This window comes from Erpetoichthys calabaricus, chromosome 16 (assembly GCF_900747795.2).
Source record: "Erpetoichthys calabaricus chromosome 16, fErpCal1.3, whole genome shotgun sequence".
NCBI classification, from domain to species: domain Eukaryota; kingdom Metazoa; phylum Chordata; class Cladistia; order Polypteriformes; family Polypteridae; genus Erpetoichthys; species Erpetoichthys calabaricus.
In genome coordinates this window covers 51,581,772-51,582,183 of record NC_041409.2, presented here as the reverse complement: position 1 = coordinate 51,582,183, position 412 = coordinate 51,581,772, and positions in this window count along the sequence as shown.

Sequence of the window (412 nt, the reverse complement as noted above, 5' to 3'; positions counted from 1 at the left end):
CCATCAACAAATCACAAGGACAAACCATGGACAAGGTTGGCATCTACCTCTCTGAACCCGTTTTTGGACATGGACAACTTTATGTTGCCTTCTCATGTGTTCGACGTTCATCTCACGTTAAAGTTAAAGTTAAAAATGATCCATGCCAAGGAAGACTCATTCAAAGACAAGACACCATCTTTACTACTAATGTTGTATACAGAGAAATATTCCAATAAAACATTACTCTATGCCAAACACTCTATTTTGTATTTATATAGGCATCATCCAAAGCTGCACACTATTCTATATCTAATTCATACATCTCACTCTTTGTCATGCCCCAACGCCAGGGGTTGGCGAGCGAAGCGAGCAGGGGGTGGAGCCCCCTAGTTTTTTCTAAAATGAAAATACTCTGCATGGATCTTAACTC